Genomic DNA, 21,029 nt, shown 5'->3' with positions numbered 1-21,029 from the left:
CAACATTCTGACAGATTTCCTCCTTACCAATAACATCTTGGATGACTCTCAACACGGGTTTAGAGCTGGTCATAGCACCGAGACCGCCTTGCTCAGTGTTTCAGAGGACCTCCGTACCATCCTAGACACCGGAGGCACGGCAGCACTGGTCCTGTTGGACCTCAGTGCTGCCTTTGACACGGTGTCACACGAGGTCCTCTTGTCGAGATTGGAGGAGATTGGGATCACAGGGCCAGCGCTGGAATGGTTTAGAGACTTCCTTTTCAACAGGTCTTTTAGAGTCTCTACCCCTCCTTACATCTCTGAGGAACATAACATTGGACAGGGAGTGCCGCAAGGCTCTTCCCTGAGCCCCACCCTGTTCAATGTATATGTCCGCCCCCTGGCAGAGGTAGCTAGAAGAAATGGTCTTGCCCTGGTTTCCTACGCCGACGATACCCAGTTGGTGGTGTCACTTAATGACAACAGTGGTCTGGAGGCTCAACACTTCAAACAGACACTCACTGACATCACCAACTGGATGACGGCGAATTTTCTCCAACTAAACGCCGGGAAAACGGAGATTCTCCTCCTGGGCAAAAACACCTCGTCCTGGGGTGACAACTGGTGGCCGGATGTGCTAGGCCCTCCCCCTACGCCTAAGGAATGTGTCAAAAACCTGGGAGTTTGGGTGGACTCTGCTTTAAAGTTCACGCACCATACCAAAAAAGTTGCCGCCACATGCTTTGGCGTCCTGCGTAACATCAGGCCCATTCTGAAGTTCTTTGATTGCCGCACGCGCCAACTTATCGTCCAGGCGACCATTCTCTCCAGACTGGACTATGCGAGCTCCCTTCTATTGGGAGCGAATCTAGCTGAAATCACTAGATTGCAAAGAGTTCAGAATGCGGCCGCCAGGGCTCTGGTTGGTCTCCCGCGCCATTCCTCTATATCAGGAACCTTGAAGAAACTGCACTGGCTCCCGGTGGGCAAAAGGGTCCAGTTCAAAGCATTGTGCTTCGCTTTCAAAATCCTTAAAACCTCCTCCCTCCCAATGCTTCGCCCACTTCTGTCAGAGTACATCCCTAGAAGATTGCTCCGGACAGAGGGGCAGCATCTTGCGATCGTCCCCCGCACCAGACTGGCTAGAGTGGGCGGCCGCTCTTTCAGTTTCCTAGCGGCCAAGCTATGGAATAGTCTCCCTGTAGCTATCCGCGGGATTCAGGATCTCTTAGTCTTCAGAAAGGCTATCAAAACACACCTCTTTCAACAATAGTTCCCTCCTTAGCGTCTCCACCTCACTGTACTCTGTCCTTCCGCAGCGCCGGGACGCCCCTTTGCTGAGGCAGCCGTGCGCTATATAAATCACTATAGCATAGCATAGCATAGCATATAACCACATGAGGCTAGCCACGCCCATAAGCATGCCAGGTGCTCAGAACATGAGGCTAGCCACACCCATAAGCATACCGGGTGCTTAGCAACAGCACCTGTCCAATAATGTGACACTGTTGCATGCACCCAAGAAAAACAAACATTGGCAAAACAAGCACTGGCACCAACAAATACAATAAAAAGAAACAAACAGTGCTAGTGGCAAGAAAAGGAAAAAAACAAGACAACTTAGTGCACAGAAATGTGTCCTTCTGTGTATTCTTTATATATTTCGCTGAGCATAGGAGAGCAGAAGTGTATGAACAAAAGGTTCTAGGTCAGTTACCATGGTTCCTGAGGGATCAGAGTTGTCTGTTCAGTGGTTTACAGAACTGTTTACTCCCTGTCTAGGTTAGGGTGGCTTATGGTGGCACTGTGAGCTAGCTAGTCCAAGAATCAACATGCTCTGAGGGGGTGCATATAATCAATCTGGCACCATCCCAAAGTCTATTTTGTCCACAAAGGTGCAGTTCCCTCTGATTACTGGAAACTACACAACAAAACAGGCTTAGATCCTGTGCATTTCTTATCTTTACTTACCATTGGTTGTCTCCCACATCACTCTTGTTTCCTTGATACTTATTGGTAGTGCCTCCTCCTCTTCTTCAACTTCCACTGGGCTTCAAGTCATCAGTCCCTTGAGCATGGACCAAATACTGCTTCCTGTGGCCAGTGTCCTTCCACTGCCCACAGACATCACCCTCTCTCTCAACCCTACCTTCATCCTACTGTCTGTTGTCCCTCACACACCCCTTACCTCCTCTTTTGTGTCACCAGCCCACCTCCCAACCCTCCAACACAGCATCATTCAAATGCCTCAGATAAAAGTTTTTTATCAAACAATGACGGTGAGGGCAAGACCAGGTATGCACAAGGGTATATTAAAAAATTATCCACTTGTACGAAGTATAACTGCCGTGGCACTTTACTTCCTGTGGTTCGCCGTCCAAGCCACAAAATTGTCCACAAGTAAATCAAAAGAGAAGGAATGCCCAAATATTGAAAGAAAGTTTTTCCAGTCCAATACTGTAGTCCGTAAATACTTTATTTTCAATAGCCAATATTGTTCAACAAATCAAGATGTATCAGATCCAATGTAGAAAGTTCATGATCACAAACCCAATATTTCAAAAAGTTCAAAATGATACAGCCAATGACACAGCCTATGCGTTTCATCCTACTTGGAAATCATCAGGGCTGCGAAATAATAAAACAAAAAAAACAATTAACAATCAAATCGTATCTAGTACATTGTAAATTAATTCCACACATTCCCATGAGCATCCTGCCTATATTCCATTCTAGTTTTTGTAATAAGCTAACTGGTAATAACAGAAAAAGTATGTCGGATCCACCTGATAAATAAAGCTGGATCCAACATACTTTTTCTGCCAGGCTGAAGATTTCACAGCCCTGTGGGCAGTGACCTCATCAGCCTGGAAAATCCTTGTGAGGTCCTCCGCCTCATGGAGAGCGAGCATCACTCAGAGAGTCAGCCTTGAGCGCTTCAGGTTTAAGCTCTGAAGTACCCTAGGATGTTGGTCTATCAATGAGTGGGGTGGGGTGGGGTCAGCAAGTCTCACAGACCCCACTCTGTGGAGTTAGGAAGGTATTCCTCTCATTGGCTGACCCATGACAATGTTAGCCAATGAGAAAAAGCTGCTGGATCATTTCTTTTTCCATTCCCTCATCTAAGCATTCAGTGCCTTCCTGTGCATTCACGCTTCCCCCTCCCACCAACTGCTGATCCTGTGTCTAGGGCTGCAGCGGCTCTGTTAGTGCTTTCTGAGTGTATGGATGCTTGTATGAATGAATGTATGTGCGTGTCGATGGGTGTGAACATCTATGTGCTTGTAAATTTTGGGTGTGAGTATGAGTTCACTTGTGCGTGAATGGGTGGAAATGAGTTTGCCAGCCTGTGTTTGCCCCAGTATTCACCAAAAATTGCGAGCCACCACTGATGGCAGTTTCCATTCCTATTAAGCCTGTAATTCAGTGTGACTACGGCTGCTTTTCAGTGGGAGCCAGTAATTAATTTGTAGAAAAATAAGTATCAGGGCTCTCATCAGGAGGCCACTGCAACTTGCACCACACATTGCCCCTGTCATGCTGTCCGTGATAGTAACAGCACAACTACCAACCATCACACTCCTGCAAGTGTGACAATTCGGACTGTTCCAGGCTCCTAAAGCAATAAAAATGGCTTGGGCAGCAGGTGATAGTAATTTTTTATATATTTTGGATTAATAATTAACTGTTGTTGTGGTCATCTCTAAATTAGCCAAAAAGTGCCATCTTGTGGCAGACTGTTACAAGCGCTGGTGTTGTCAATTAAGTGCCGGTGCCGAGCACCAGAAACCAGAGGCTCAAATTAACCACTGCTGGGAGCAAGGCCTCCTGAGTCAGTCAGCATTTCATTCTTTCATCATATCTAGCTGGAAAAGACAATTATTTGGTATCTAGTATCTGTTGAAAGAGTACATCAATGGATCTTTCTCAGCTTTCCTTTCTTCCAGGGTCAGTGTATTGAGTATCATGAGGTAGCTTAATAGTAACATTTGCTGCTGTTTGTGCTTGTTGATGCCAGATGTGAGGGTACCGAGCAATAAATATAAATATAATGTAATGAGGTACTGTTTTAATAGCAACAAGCAAACAAAGGCACACCTGTAGGGGGCGGACTGTATGGAAAGGCCGACTTTACAAACAAATGCGTTCTTGGTTATCACCAGAGGGTTTTGCAATCGAGTTCTAGTAATCACAATTAGGTCTTAGAGGCAAATGAGCAATGTTTGAGAACTTGAATGAGTGAATTTTTCAATTACTCTCTCCAAACATGGTGCTAACATGCGTTTGTGGATAAAGAGGGGGAATCACACTGGTCACGTGAATTATTAATTTGAGAGAGAATTTAACCTCTTCAAGATCACAAATGAGCTGGGCTCTATTACATGAACAGGTGCTGTTATCTGCTGGGACCTTCCATACCTTTTGTGGCATTGATGAAAGGTTCTGCCCTAGATAGCTTTGACAGCAAGTCTGTGTAACTTGTGGCAGTGAGCTGGGGCTAGTTGTGCACAAGATCACCAAGGAGCTACTTTATGTAGGTGATAGAAGGATGATGGACACCACTGCTCTTGTCTTGGCAACAGGTAGCACCTGCTACCAGACCCTGGGCTATGTGACTCTCTCCCACTCTTGACCTGTTAGCAAGGCTTTCTTTGGCATGCCGGAGTCTGCGTGGAACTGGCTGGAGCAACAGTTTCCCAACTTCCAAAGATATGCACCATCTCGACCCCTAGCACATATGGCTTGACATCCCACTTTGCCGCTACATCATTGGGCTGTCCCCGGAGTGCCATACGGAGCTGTCCCCTTGCCGCAGAAGGTTCTGGAGGGCAGGAGAGCTGCGGTCACCTAGGCGACTTCCATTAGGGAACAGTGACTGCATGTGTGATCCATCTTCTCAGCAGATAACAACTGTGATTCTGATTCCAGCACCAGGGTAGCCTTATTCACCTCAGTCACACCACAAACGGCTGATGAACATATCTGATATATGTGGTGAGGCACAGCTCGATGCAGCACTGGCTCCACAGTCCATGTCCTTTTCGAAGCACTCCACCCACCCCCGTTTGACTAATTGTTTCAGATGGTTGATACGCCCAATGACACTACTATGAACCTACTGGGAACGACATTGATGCTGAGTGCATGGACAGCTGGCCACTGGCCCTAGGATCACCCATACACCCCTTTTCCAGATTTGCCCCCTGCTGTCGGCCCCCTGAACCTGGTAATATCTCAAAGGGCATGTCTCAAAGCTGTTCTGCTGTGTTGTGAGGTCCTATATATCTACTGCGGCTATCCCCAGTTGGAATCCTAATATGGCTCCCACTACCCTATGTTGTTTTCTCCTCCAAGGAATTTACGGATTCCAGTCACGCCACACAACATGAAGACTGGGGCAATGCAGCCAGGGGCGTGTAGCCATCCCTGTTTGGTTACCCTTTAATTTGGGTAGGTGTCCTAGCCTATATGCCCCTGTAACAATTGTACACTCCACAACGCAGTTAAAATGTTTCACTGGTTTTGGTCGAACGATCGGTCTCTGCTGGACTTAGTATTGGGGAATTGTTTGAATGTAATTGTCATCGTCACTTACCTGTTATATGTTGGTTGTTCTCATGCAATGTGTGGAACTTGGATGTTTGTTGAATGTTACCTAGTACCATGCCGATGGTCGACTGTAGCTATAATGTAAATGAATGAAACATAAGAGGCATGGGTACCGTTCATAAGCAACACCACATTCTGGCACAGCTTAATTGTCACAAAGCCCATATAGCTTCGTAGTGAGGATCCGGAATTCACTGCGGACATTGCTAAGTTAGCATAGGTTAGTATAAGCTTGACTGCCATGTTGCCGTTTTTGCACACGTTTCTACATGACTTTCTTTTTGCAAAACCAGTGTTTGTGCTCATCCACATGAGAACCGTCTACCTTTCACATTTCTTGCTTTGGTCAGTCCCAAGCATGTCAGACATAGTACACACACAGCTGTACTACTGAACATCAAGTGCTTTTAATAAGGCATTGCATGCATGTTCATGTTAGGCACTTGAAGAATACCTTACCAGAGGTAAGAGCTGTACTTGAACGGAGATGTAAACTTTTTGCATCTAAACCTAGAGGTATGGGGTCCCCCTGACAAAAGCCCAGAGGTCTTCTATTTCTATAATAAACTAGTTCCTAGCATGGGGAAGATGGCAAGGCACCTTCCCATTGTCTTTTTTCCACTATCTTTATAGAATGATATCCCCGTTTATTTTCTATGGAATTGTAACAATGCTTACTATCTTGTGTTTATGCATTTTGCTGCTAGTATTGGCTCGTAAACTGCATTATAGAGCACGTTAGTTAAAATAAACATTTTAAACTATACAGTTTCTCTGATTATTCACGTTGTGGACAAGTATGAGTGAGTGAGTGAAAGAGCGTTCTTGCTGCCGCGATTCCTGGGAGGATCTGAGTTACATGGTCTAGGATGTCTAATCATTGGTAGCTTCGCTGTAGTACGGAAAACGAATGAGACACAATAGTAGTAGGAGTGGGGTTCCGGGCACTAAGGTAGGTTTTTGGTACACCACTACACACTGAGGTCCTGGTTTCCTGCGCATAGTTCTGTATACGTGCAGAATCCCTGCAACAGCTTGCTTGCAGGAAAGATTTGTTTCCATATCTTTCAACTACTGAAACTCTTAAATTACATAAGAAGTGGAGAGGACAACTAATTGCCTTTGCACGGGGTGCAGAAATCTGGCCTTGTACATCGATACCCTTTGCAGTCTCACACAGCAGAATTGACACTAATGACCAATACGTTTTCGTTAAGGGAACAATGAATGGGAAACAAGTGGAGACTGGCAGCATCTATGCCCCTAGGACTGAGCAGGCTTATTCCTGGCACATTTATGCACTATATTAGCTGATTGGGCACAATGTCCCTGGGTGATAGGGGGATTCTTCAATGCAGTCCCAGATGCCAATCAAGATAATTACTGCCCTCCTCTTCCTGGTATGAGCGCTTTCAAGCAGGCCAAGGCCCGCAGTAATGGATTATAGGATGGTCCCTATCAGACATCTGGCGCAATGGAAACCCTGGAATGTGCGAATGTTCCTTCTATTAACCACCTCATAAACTGCATTAGGTCCCTACAGACAAATATCATGCATGCAACATATTTGGGTATGACACGGTCAGGTGCCTTAAAAACCTTTAATGTCCTGGGGCCGTGCCCCAAAGCACATTCCTACTTGGCAACTGCAGCTTCAGTTCTTTGAGGACATAATATTCAAGGACACCTTAGCCACCACATTTGACACATACTACCGAAAACACTAACAGCATCTTCTCCATTAGTAGAATAGAAAGCATTCGAAGTGGTGGTGACGTGTGTGTCTAATAACACCATGATAGGTGCCTGAAGTCTTAACCAACACGATTCACATTGAATATTATTTGGGCTCACTAAAACAGGCCACTGTAGAGAGCGATACCCATGCAGTGGAGAAAAGCATGTGAGCAGCCCGGTGCCCCGATCGAACTCTGCTGGTCTGGGTCGGTGGCCCGGTGGGCCTGACTGTGGGCGTGGCTGGGCCCGACTGCAGTGAACCGAAGGCCCTGCTAAGTGAGGCTGTGGCGTGCAGAGGACTCTGCGACCCCCTGAGGGCTGCTCTACGGACCTGATCCTTGACTGCAGCAGAGCGGCTGAGCCCCCTTGGTGAGATAGACCGACGATGTCTGCAGGCACGAACTGCGAGTGGAAGCGCTGAACGAGGCCTAGTGATGATGTGTCTGATCCCTGGCACCTGCATGCTGTGAAAGCCGCTGTGAGGCCGCTGTGTGACCTGGTGCCCTGCCCTGCCTTGGTTACAGCATAGGGGCACTGGGCATGGAATGCACAAAGTGCTCTGGACAGTGACTGTATTTCCGAACACCTCGACAAACATACCCAGCGGATCAAAATGGCGGAGAGACGAGTGACTGAGGTGGAGGAGGCGCACATGGAGACTGATGCAGCGCTTAAGCAGACGAGTAAAGCCCTCGCACAGCTGCAGCACAAAGTAGAGGACCTGGAAGTAAGGTCTAGGAGGAGAAATATACAACTTACTGGCCTTCCAGCCACGTCCACAGGGAATATGGAGATATTTGCTTAAACCCTTTTAGTCTCACTCCTGGGCCGCGAAACTTTCTCCTCTATGTTTGTAATTGAGCGTGCACACAGTTCTCTGGGCCATAGACCCCCTCCGGGTGCTCCGCTGCGCCCTATTATTGCCAAAATCCTAAACTATAGGGATAGGGATGCGGCCCTGAAAAAAGCCAGCGAAATAGGGACATTACAATATGAGGGCTCTACAATATTGCTGTTACCTGATTTTACAGCTAAAGTTCAGGAGGCGCGGAGACAGTTTGCCCCATTAAAGTGAGCACTAGGCGCCCAATCTAGACTACGCTATGCTCTACCCTGCACGTCTCAGAGTAACGATGAATGGTGTTTCGAAGATTTTTTTGGATCCTAAGTCCCTACAGAAAGAGCTCAAGACTACACCACAGTACAACAATGCAAGACTGCTAAGGAACAGTTACAGGGAGCTGAGGGAGGCGCTATGGATGAAAATGACTAGATCTGTATTGCACGCTCTGTTTTCAGTAGGACATATATGTTATGGGGGCGGAGGGCAAAGGGGGTTGTTGAGTTATGCAGACACACGGGGCACGTAGATTGTTAAAATTCGCACTGTGTTATACATTGCTTTGTCCCTGCCTGAGAAATGTATGTAGGGGTGCTCCCTTAATGAGAGTATTACTTAGTCTGGCTGCTCGAGTTGGTGTATTGAGATTGCGCCCCCCTCCTCACATGCGCACTGTAGATGGGATTGGGTGGGCGTTGGGCCTGCTCATTTAGTGACTCTGTGGCTCCATTAATGGTGTAGGTGCGATAGTCCTTGGAGGGGACCATGTCACTTTACAGGTTAAAGAAAAATTGTAGGCCTGTACTCGAAGGAGGCAGTGACCTCGATATTTTGACCACTATCCATAGAGATATCGATACACATTGGTTGCTTGGCAGGGGTTGGGCTCTGGGCGCTTGGGCGGCTCTCAAGTGTTTGAACTTCCAAGATGGGCAATGCAACCTGCCACAATGGTATTACAATGGCTGTTTGTTACACTTGGCGAAAGCTGAGTGAGCATTGGTGGAGAGGCAACACCCCCCCCGTATGTGCACCACCTGATGGCGCTATGCCCTATTTGTTTGGGTTATGGGGGGGCTATTCGTTGGCGCCAAGTTGGGGTCAACGCAAGGTGGGTGGGGATTGTTTGTTGTAAATTCTTTTCTGAGCCACAGCAAAAGTATTAATCACGAGGTACAGTTCAGTCACTCTAATTAGACAGTTGGGTTGGACAGCATGGGGCTGATTTTGCTAGACAGTTCCCATGATTTCCCTAAGATGACTCAGCAGGAAGGATAGCTAATTAGATTTTTAACATGGAATGTCCGAGGCCTCAATAATCACCATAAGGTGCGTAAAGCTATTGCATATCTCAAACGGCACTCTGTAGATATAGCTCTTCTGCAAGAAAATCATTTGCCTATGTATGATGCTAATGCAGAGAGTGCTTCAGGGCTCTTTTCACAACTCCGGGTTTACTTCCCATGCCAGAGGGGTGCTCACGTGGGTTAATCTGAACTTAGGACTTAAAATAGACCTATGTGTGGCTGATGTGGAGGGGTGATTTACCATTTCCAGGTGCAGAGGGAAGGGTCTAGAATTACTTGTAATTAACATGCATGGACCTAATTATGATCACCATCACTTTTACCAAACCCTTTTCTCATGCCCCAGCATTGATATAACACTACCACTGTTAGTGGGAGGTGATTTTAACTGTGGTTTAGACCCAATGCTGGATCGCTACGGTGGCCTGGATCGTTGTCCCTCAGACTCAGCTAAACTTATTGTAGATACAACAATACGGCTAGATATGGTGGATGTCTGGCAGGCACAGTTTCCGGGGCAAAGGGGTTACACACACTATTCAGCCCCACACAGTCTACATACAAGAATAGAGTACTGGCTATTGTCACGAGGAATATACTCGGAGGTCAGGGACTGTAAGGTTCATCCCCCGAACCCTGTCAGATCATGCTCCCATACTTTTGGTCCTGCGTAGTCTGCAGAAGCGGCCTGTCCCATTCACTTGGAGGTTCCCCCCTACTCACTGTTTGACAATGCCTTTAAAGTTGAGATATCTGAGGCGATCGAAGACTTTTTTGCAAACAATATAGGGTCGGTTTCACAGTTCTCCACAGCTTGGGAACATTTAAGGTTTACATTAGAGGCATTGCAATATCTAAGCACTCGGGGTGCTTCGTGCAATTAGGAGCAGGCTAGAAAACCTGGAAAAACACATTGCTGAGCTGGAGACGGCTTTGCGCCACGACAGGGCAGTTGAGGGAGACGACTAATTGAAAAAGACGCATGCGGAATATCATGAGGTAGCTGACAGTGAAGTGAAGCATATGGGAAAATATATGCGGTCGCCAGAAGCTACGGTGAGGGAGAGCAGCTGGGAGCCACACTCGCAGCGTTATTGAGACATAGGAGAGAATCTTCAACAGTTACGGCAATCAGGTCAGAAGAGGGAGAGATGTTGGTAGACCTTGAACGTAGAGCCAACCAATTTAGGCAATACTACGAATCCCTTTATTGTTCCCGTTCTTAAGCAGATGATAGCATGATTTGCGACTATTTAGAAAACATAAAATTACCCTAGCTCACGAATGATCACAAAGAGTACCTGATGAGGCCGCAGGAGGCCTGGGAAATACATGAGGCCTTATGTCAAATGCGATCAGGAAGTGCCCCGGGACAGGACGGCTTAACATTGGCCCTTTACAAAGAATTCAAAGACCTTCTGGTTACCCATTTAGTAATGCTGTTTGAAAAGATCTGTGAATCAGGTGAACTGCCCCTATCATTGAGAGAAGCCATGATAGTCACTGTACTTAAGCCCAGTAAGCCTCCAGAGGAGTGCTCCTCATTCCGCTCACTGTGACTACTGAAGGTAGATACCAAAATGTACGCTAAATTTCTAGCCAATCGCCTTGCTCCGTTAGTCCAGAAATTGGCCAGCACAGAACAGGCAGGGTTTGTTCTGGGTCATAATTTAACATACAACTTGCGCACCGCACCTTCTGCGGTACACTCCAACATGTAAACCCAGAGGTCAGAGCACCTGCGGTATTTTTAGACGCAGAGAAAGCATTTGATTCAGTAGAATAGCCATTTATGCTGGCAGTATTGGAAAGAATGGGGGTTGGTGAGGTATTTCTTAAACTGGTTTCAGCACTGTACAACTCACCTACTTGTAGAATACGCATGGGTGATATAATTACCGCCCCTGTAAACACTTCTAGCGGCACCAGGCAAGGTTGCCCATTGTCCCCTCTTCTATACGCTATATTGGCAGAACCTCTTGCATGTGCGTGCAGGGATAATCATGGATTTCGTGGAGTCCGTTTTCCCACATATAATGTAATAGTGTCCTCGTATGCTGACGACACTTTGCTCTACATTAGGAATCCAGAGGTCAACCTGTCTCCGGTGCTCAGGGAAGTTCGATATGGGGAACTTTCGGGTTTAAAAATTAATTAACTGGACTAAGTCCATACTTTTCCCCTTGACTGCATCCATCACCCCTAGAGCTAGATTTTCCTTTGACTTGGACCACGGACCCAGTCCGGTATCTAGGCATACAAATTCACATTGACCCGGAGATAATTTTTAAGGAAAACTATGGGAGGGCAGTCACTAAACTAGAGGAGGATGTGGAAAATTAGTACGATTTTGGTAAACATTATCTGCGCCATCTTGCCTTTCCCCCTGATGCCACACTTTTTGTCGTGCGCGCCCGCCATTTTAGGTGCCTCGATCAGAATAGCCCTTTTGCATGCCACTGGCCCCCGACGTAGCCCTTCGCCCTCACCAAGCCTGCACGCTGACCAACCCCCCTGCTCGCACCTGCTTTGAGTCATAAACCCCTCTTCAGCGCAGCTCTGCCTCAGAACCCCATCCTGTTCCCAGCGCGACACCTCCCTTCATTCCTTTTCATGGTCCCAGGCCCTTTGATGCCAACCCCCTTTTTCCTGTGTGTGCCCGTTTGTCTTCCTCGTTCCCAGGCCGACACCCAGCTCTGCCGGTACTATTCCTCGCCCCTCCCCGTACAGTAGAAAGCTTCCCTCATCAAAGGACCCCCGAGTTGATCAAAGCCCCCACCCCATGAGATCCGATCGAACCCCCCACATTCCATGAATCGGCGGAATATCCAGCTGCGCGATAATCATCACCTGTTGTGACCGGGGTGGGGACTTCTACTGTAAATGTGTGTGGGAACGGGCCCGAAGGGGAGATTCCGGGAATGTCTTTCCGTACATCAAAGCATTGCCATGGACATGTAATCTATAATAAAGCAATAAAACCTGTATATAAGAGGCCAGGCCTCAGGGATGTAGTTAGAGCACCTCATGACGATACCTGCTGTCTGACTTGTTGTGTTCTCCTCCGGAGAGAATAAACCTTGTTTCCTGCTTTCCAGTCTCCAGCGCCTGCCTCTTCATTGATTAATATTTCATGGGTCTAAGAGGCGATACCGCCGGGCAAACATCGATTGTCCCCTGACCTTAGATTCTACAATTGGCGTCCCAAGCGTGGGGCCCATCAGCGACTCGTGGATCCAGTGGGAGAGGTCCTGACGACAGAGTGAACGACTGCAACGATCGGGAGAGCTCTTGCCCAATGGACCCTCGTCTGGCAGCCGATCATCCGAACTTCACTAGTTCCGAACAGACCTCTCTCGAGTGATCTACGGTCCTGACTGGGAACCATTAGGAGTGCTGCGAGGAATACGAAAAAAGAGGACGATCGGGCGCTGGATTCGGAAGACAAGAAACTGTCCATAAGGTCCGGGTAAGGTCGTGTAAACACGACAAACCGCAAAATAATTGTATTGGTTGTTCAGAAAATACTAGTATTACTCTTTATTTGACTTATTTGGAGATTCACTGTCTGCACACGGAGAAACAGTAGGCTCTTTCCCTTTTGCAAACAGTGAAGGATAGGTAACGCAGCCGTCGTGCCTATTTTTCTCCCCCACTGATTCTATTATTTATTAACGGTTTTTGGGAGATTCCCTCTCCCACACTGATTAACTGGGTTCTTTGACCCCGAACTACTGTTCACGAATTGTTTTCTGGAGATTCTCTGTCTGCAAACAAGAAATAACAGATTCCTCTTCACGGATAGTGAAAGGGTAGAGGACGCAGACTTTTGCGCCCCTACTTATTCTCCCCACTGATTTCATTTTATTTTTTTTATTTTATTTTTATTGGTTGTTCTTTGTTATTGGTTCATGAGGTATTCACTGCCTGCAAACAACGTAGAATAGAAATATTCTGTCTAGTCTTTGCGCACAGTGATAAGATAGGCAGTGCTGACTTTTTGTCCCTCGCTGCGAGCCGTCATGTCTGTCTTCTCCCCACTGGTTGATAGCTGGTTCAGCCCGGACCGTTTATTAGAGGTGGATCATCTAGCTCCACTGGAAGGCACCCCTAATAAGGACATGTTCATAAACTATGGATTAGTTACCATAGCCTATAATAAATTGTGGCACAGGTATACCAAAGAAAGTCAAGACAAACAGTGGCCACTGGTAGGATCCTTCGATCTTGAGAAAATAGAAACGTTAGAAATAGCCCTTCGTAATAATAAGACAACGCCTATTATGATCGACAGTCTCGGTATGTGGCGAAAAGAGGCAATGCAACGAAAGAGAAGAGACGAGGACAGAGCAGGTAGAGGAATATATCAGCAGGACAACCCCTGGACACCACGACCCGAAAGTTATCCCCCGACACTACGCACAGGACGGCCAGACTTAGGGCAAGACCAATGTGCTTTTTGTAAATGTATCGGACACTGGAAAGCCCAATGTCCGACTTTACTGAGCGAGAGTAGGAACAGAGGACCGACAGGAATAGCAGCCCGGAAGAAAGGGAAAAAGCGCGAGACAAAGAAGAATCAGACTGACATGGTCAGGCCAGATAGAACCACCACGTTCGATTATGCCCGATGGCACAGATTTCGCCAGACTGATTTCAGCGACATGTTCGAGTTTTCATAGATCGAACAACGTTAAGACGGGAACCCAGTCTAGCTCTAAATTAACAGACAGAAAAAGATAATTATGGCCAATAACTGTTTTATGTTTGTCTTGGGTCTTTTTATATAATATTTGTACTGTCTCCCCGTCTGAGTTTGTGTGTACGTAATGCATGAATCTGCGTCATCCCTCTGCCTGTGTTACTTTGGTACTTAAACTTTTGTTAACAGAAGCTTTAGGATGGAACAACCTGGAAAGAAAGGAGTGAGAAAACGAAATCCATAGGCCACTTATGAACTTGAACTTTTATTTAACATAACGAACAAGAAACAAATAACAATATGTAATAATAACACTTAATAATGCCCTAACAACAGAAAACGTTTGAAACAAGAACGGTAAAACTAGAAAATGAAAGTCAACAGAACATTCGCCCCCCCCCATTCTGGAACCTTCCAAAGTAGGGCAGGGTTACGGTTACGCCCAGCCGGCGGCAACCCATATAAGGCGGGCCCTGCTGCCAACAACCGGTCAGGAAATCATAACATAGAGTGGAGCCGGAGGAGAGGCAGGGGCCAGCGGAGTCCGGCCGCAGCGGCCCTGGATAGCTGCAGGTAGTCCCGCCACATGTCTTCCCGGTCCGGCCACCAATGGCCAGGGACCGGGGCCAATGGGATCCGGCTGCAGCCGATGAGCCAAAGAACCCGTTCATGGGGCCAGAGCAAGGGGCGTCCGGCCGACATCCGCCGGAAGCCCGGTCCAGAGAAGGACAGGACACTTCTTTCTTTTCCCCTCCGTAATGGCCGCAGCAGCACGCCCGGCACCACTTCTGTCATGAACAATGGCCGCGACAACTCTGGGCGGCGGGATGTCTTGTACATACCTCCAGTCCTGGTCGGGCTGGGAGGGAGAGGCGACGCGGACGAGCCTCTCCCACCCCCACGGATAGGAGGTTTCCCAGCCCCCGGCCCAGTGCCGAACTCCTCCAGCCAGGCGGTGGTGCCAATACCTGCGTAGCACCGAACATACCATGGTGGCGCCCCGATACTTGCGCAGCACCGAACATGCAACGGTGCCGATACTTGCGCAGCACCGAACATGCAACGGTGCCGATACTTGCGCAGCACCGAACATGCAACGGTGCCGATACTTGCACAGCACCGAACATGCACCGCAGGTGGCCATACTTCCGCAACACTGGACATGGGTTCATTCCAAAAGGTCTCTTCCACTCTTGCAGACTCGACGAGAGGGGACTGCTGCAGGGCCTCAAAATGGCGTCTGGGCCCACTGAAAGACGGGTCTCGGCCGCTAGAGTAACTTTGAACGGCAATGTAACTCGATCGCTCGCCCACCGGAGCACGAGCCCCCACCTCCGACAGCATCTCCACAGCCTTGAAGATTCTACGAAAGTCCCCGGAGCCCTCGGCCCCTGCAGGCTTCCGGTAAGGGACAACTGCCTTGATCGCTAAACGAAATAAGCATGGCATAGCCACTCCTTCTGTTAGCATGAATTCTTGAACTGCCGAAAAGGACTCTGGTCCAACTGCCAGTTGTAGGAAACATTTCCTTCTCTGATGCTACTTCCGGACTAACCCGGCCCCGCCCAAAATGGCGCCGGTATCAATAGGAACTTACGAACACCTCGTGGTGTTCCTTCGCACTAATACAAACTTGATGTTCCAAGACATATATATGATCCTTTTGTACACTTAACAAGAAAGAAGGAGAGCTCACTCGACGAACATGTAAAAGGATCCCGTTAAAAATGTTGGTTACAAAATGTACGATGTATTATATTTTTATTTATAATTGATGTATAACCTCGCTTATGACGCACGCACACGGTATGCATATAGGAAATCTGATTGCAGCTAGTCTGACTATGCTTCTAAATTATGAAATAAATGCCCCCGATCCCCCCAACCAATTGATGGACGTTTTAGTTACCTACGAATGACTGAATAAACGTTTCTAAATGTTTTTTATTGCTGCAAAACAACACCCCCACTGTACGCACTTTCGCCATTGCCGTGTCCGGCCAAATACGACTCCACCCTCATAATCTACGTACTGAAATGATTTTGCAAAAATAAAGGTTTTCGAAACTATGAATGGGTATTGCATGCTTTATTTAAAATGTGGGATCGGCGGGAGAGTTTTTGTGCACCCTACTTTGTTCTCTCTTTAAGGTTATTAGAAGGTGGTTGCCCAGCCTCGAATGAAGGATCGGATCTAAGACACGATACTCTGCCTTTGGACACACGACTGACCCATGAACTCGCGCATGGAGGAAGACCTCGACTTCTGAGGATGGGTAAAACGAAACGGTATAAATGATGGAATATAAAAGATGTGTAAAATGAAACGATGTAAATGTTATAAAATACAACGCTCAAAGGTACTAGGGAACAGAGTTGATCGAAGAACTAGTAAACCTTAGAACACCACTGCGTTGAAAGAGATTTAAGGACCCCGATAGTTAAATACACCTACCAACTAGAAACTCCGCGCTAAGTACTTCTGATTCCCTAGCGTTTTCCTACTCACAGCCTATAAGGACACACTGCCCCCCCCCCCTGACTCCAGAAACCACAACCTCAGGGATTCTATCCCGAGGAGATAAGACGGGTATGAGGTAAGTAAAGGACTCTTGAATCCATGTATTTGATACGCGCGAATGTTGTCCCCCTCCCTTCCCCTCTTTTCCCTCCCTCTGCAGGTTACATCGGAGATCACAACCGAGGTGTGGCGAAGATCTGAAGCCTTGCCATGTCTGATACGCGAAGCAGACTAGCGCCGCAAGGTGGCACCTAAGCACTCCCACCAACTGCTCATGTAACAAACAAGCCAATCAATAGTGTGACTTGTTGAGAAATGATCACCCTTAATCCCGGTTGCGCGAGTGGACACATGCCACGTATGTCTGAAACTATGAAAGAATGTTTGTGTGTGACTGAAGCGTCGACTCAACTGGTCAAAGGACCAAGAATGTAAGGAGTACGACACAATGGTGCCCTTTTCCTTTTTCACAATGCATGTCCCCCGTACCCGACCTAATGCTCGTCCGTCCTGAACCGCATGCTTTCAAAATACTAACACAGACCTGCGATGTCTTGTATCAAGTAATGCGCTGAATAATCTATCTTAAATACACGGCCGCTCCCTATGTTGTACGTGTACTATCTAGCCTATTGTTACACATCTCTCTCTCTCTCTCTCTCTCTCTCTCTCTCTCTCTCTCTCTCTCTCTCTCTCTCTCTCTCTCTCTCTCTCTCTCTCTCTCTCTCTCTCTCTCTCTCTCTCTCTCCTCCACACTCTCACTCTTCCGAACGACTAGCACCCAAATTGGCAGACCACCACCCCTAGCACACCACCCAATTGGCTTCAAATACCGCCAGTATTTGCACAAAACTTGTCTTTAATACAATCACCCTGAGACCGTGTCATTGCCTCTCCTTTCTGCTAAATTAACGAAACCGAGAGTTGGCGATGAGGGAAAGGACAGGTAAGACGACTGAGGTTCCCTAATCTGACCCGTAATAAGGGAACTACATGTCAGCGGCTCCTATGATGAAATAAAATGCCTCAGAAGGCGCGACCTTCCCCGTCCCGAATTGTCGCAATACCCAAACCAGTAAAAATGATCGGAACATCCTCATATTCCAGGAACGCCCCCTGTTTCGTATCAGCTGCCCCAGACGAGAGTTATAAAACTGTCCCTCACCCCCGGTCATAAGAGATGGGTCTACTTACGCCCTTACCTCAGTTTTCTATGTCCCTAGTTGTTTCCCATAAGTCCCCTGTCTTTTCTAATTTAGTAATCAGGCCATAAGAGGCCACATAGGAACCAGAATGATGTTTTACAAAGTTAAAGGATTAGACCGAAGCGAAGAAAATCTTTGCAATGAACACCATTGAAAGCGAAAAATGTTTAATTGAAAGGCAAGATGCATTGATAGAATGAAAAAAAAAATGTTTTTCCTATGTTCGTCCCTCAGCAAGATACCTATTAGTACCATATTGATAGCTCACAGCACCCTTTATAAATCTAAAGCCCTAGAGAACGGTATAGCTTTGTCAGGCTCGTATTACGAAGGGGGGGTCTCCATCAGATGAACTGTCGTAAACTGTAATAAATAGTTGTGAAGGAAAGTCATAGTAAATCCAACAGGCCCATCATCGGTCATTTATATGTTAGTTGTGAACCCTAATATAACGGACGTTTTCATTTTGTGCCTGGAGATGGGAGAGAAATGGACTTATGTGATTACCTTCCTCTACCAATTCTCTAAAGACTGTCTTTTCAAACTCATTTTAAGGGTACGACCGTCGAAGGAAAGAAGGACCGGATGTGGGAGCACGTGGCCTGACTACAGACTATGGAACATCTGCGACACTGGCCAAGGCGAGACCGCGACAGAAAAGAGCTGCAGGACAAGGCACTATTTCCGACAAAATGAGAGGAAAGGGCTGACCTGATGTCCCTGCTCAATGTTCAAAATGTGTGCCGAAAAAGTCCCCGCTCTCTGAACTCAGTCATGAGCCCGCCTACCTGGAATTCTCCGCCCCCTGGTCTGTTCCCGATCTGGCCCTGCTCCATCCCCCCTTTTTCTCCGACCTACCCTATGGACTACTTACACACTCTTCTTCCACCTGAACTCTTTGACTGCCGACTCCAAAGGACACAGGGCGAAAAGGACCTTTTTGACCGGGAAAGCAAGAAAAAGGTCATGCCCTGCAACGCGGAATCTAGATCAGAGCTGGACCCATAAGCTCCACCGCCGGTGCTCCACAGTGCCAACGGAAGACGGAAACCAAAATGCTGAGAACTCGCTAACTTCGAACATTCCTTATTTATCGTTTCTACTATGTCTCATTTCTCTCCCAGCCACCAATGTATTGATTATGCAGCAACCAACAATGAACAGAACTCGGATATGTAATAACCTATCAGTTTACATTCCTACCGACTATAAGTAGCTATGAAATGTTTTGTCTGCATTACTATAACTTTCCTGCAAACGAGTTTTTTTCGATGGACCCGCCTCCTAAGATGAGCGATTTTGAAATGTAATGTTTATAGCTCCTTCACCTGAGTTCCTACTTTTTACCTATGACTACCACAATAGACATGAATAGGAAATAGACCAGCAAGATGTCTTGAATATGTTAAAGGGAGGACTGTGGAAAATTAGTACGATTTTGGTAAACATTATCTGCGCCATCTTGCCTTTCCCCCTGATGCCACACTTTTTGTCGTGTGCGCCCGCCATTTTAGGTGCCTCGATCAGAATAGCCCTTTTGCATGCCACTGGCCCCCGACGTAGCCCTTCGCCCTCACCAAGCCTGCACGCTGACCAACCCCCCTGCTCGCACCTGCTTTGAGTCATAAACCCCTCTTCAGCGCAGCTCTGCCTCAGAACCCCATCCTGTTCCCAGCGCGACACCTCCCTTCATTCCTTTTCATGGTCCCAGGCCCTTTGATGCCAACCCCCTTTTTCCTGTGTGTGCCTGTTTGTCTTCCTCGTTCCCAGGCCGACACCCAGCTCTGCCGGTACTATTCCTCGCCCCTCCCCGTACAGTAGAAAGCTTCCCTCATCAAAGGACCCCCGAGTTGATCAAAGCCCCCACCCCATGAGATCCGATCGAACCTCCCACATTCCATGAATCGGCGGAATATCCAGCTGCGCAATAATCATCACCTGTTGTGACCGGGGTGGGGACTTCTACTGTAAATGTGTGTGGGAACGGGCCCGAAGGGGAGATTCCGGGAATGTCTTTCCGTACATCAAAGCATTGCCATGGACATGTAATCTATAATAAAGCAATAAAACCTGTATATAAGAGGCCAGGCCTCAGAGATGTAGTTAGAGCACCTCATGACGATACCTGCTGTCTGACTTGTTGTGTTCTCCTCCGGAGAGAATAAACCTTGTTTCCTGCTTTCCAGTCTCCAGCGCCTGCCTCTTCATTGATTAATATTTCATGGGTCTAAGAGGCGATACCGCCGGGCAAACATCGATTGTCCCCTGACCTTAGATTCTACAAGGATGTTGATTGATGGATACGATTGCCTATTTCTCTACTGGGGTGGATATCGTTAATGAAAATGGTGATTCTCCCCCAGTTTCTATTTTTATTTTTAAATATTGCAGTGGTCCTCCCTGTACACTTTTTTAAAACCATCACCTCCATATTGACGAAACTGGTGCTGGCAGGAAAGCAGTCGAGAGTGCAGTGGAAGGTGATCACCTTACCGTACTATCTTGGTGGACTGGGAGCCCCAGATATGGACTTGTACTACATAGGAGCACAATGTTCCCACACATTTCATTGGCTACACCAGACTTCTGATCCTCCGCACTTACATATTGAAAAGGTGGTGGTCGCTGCTTCCGATCTCCCCACTAGCTTATTTAGATCCCCAGATTGTCGCACAGGAATTCTGGACTCCATAAACTCTACGGTGCATGCATGGCATGACCTGGTGAAAAGACAGGCATGCAACATATTCTACTCCCCAATTGCTCCACTGGAATGGTGTGATTGGCTCCCTATGAGTAGAGATCGAGCAGCGCTCAAAGCATTGAAGACTATAAATATAACTACAGCAGGTGACCTCTTTCTGGAAGGGAAACTTGTATGTGGGCTGAGATCGAAACAGAGGGTCCTGTGGTCAACCCCTTAGTGAAATTCAGTACCATAGACATGCCATGAAAGAGTTACTAGGCGAAGAAGTGGCGAAGCCTCCTGAGGTGGCCCACTCACAATTATATTGAAATCAGAATCCCCTTGTAGACTGGTGTCCTATATTTATGGGGTAAATGTAAAAAGAACAGTTGATGAACAGAATGCAGAACAATGTCATACATTCACCCCAGTACAGAG

This window comes from Lissotriton helveticus, chromosome 5_1 (assembly GCF_964261635.1).
Source record: "Lissotriton helveticus chromosome 5_1, aLisHel1.1, whole genome shotgun sequence".
NCBI lineage: Eukaryota > Metazoa > Chordata > Amphibia > Caudata > Salamandridae > Lissotriton > Lissotriton helveticus.
This window is presented reverse-complemented; position numbering follows the sequence as displayed.